Source organism: Austrofundulus limnaeus, unplaced genomic scaffold (genome assembly GCF_001266775.1).
Source record: "Austrofundulus limnaeus strain Quisiro unplaced genomic scaffold, Austrofundulus_limnaeus-1.0 Scaffold3319, whole genome shotgun sequence".
Classification (NCBI taxonomy): Eukaryota; Metazoa; Chordata; class Actinopteri; order Cyprinodontiformes; family Rivulidae; genus Austrofundulus; species Austrofundulus limnaeus.
The window spans coordinates 4926-5285 of record NW_013955721.1 but is presented as its reverse complement, the minus strand read 5'-3'; positions in this window follow the sequence as shown (position 1 = coordinate 5285).

Below are 360 nucleotides of genomic sequence, written 5' to 3'. Positions count from 1 at the left end.
CACAAACAGTCAACACACAAACAGTCAACACACAAACAGTCAACACACAAACAGTCAACACACAAACAGTCAACACACAAACAGTCAACACAAACAGTCAACACACAAACAGTCAACACAAACAGTCAACACACAGCATACACAACTTTAAATCAAAGGTCAAAGATCTTCTACTCAACAGTTAAATCCTTTCATGTCCTCAAACTCTTAAACTCATCTTTTCATGTTCTTACCTGTTCTGATGTACCTGCATGTGCACACCTGTCAGAAACTTAATGAACTGTTTGTTTTTCTCCATCATTGTGTGTCTGTTCTCATCATTGTGTGTCTGTTCTCATCATTGTGTGTCTGTTCTCATCA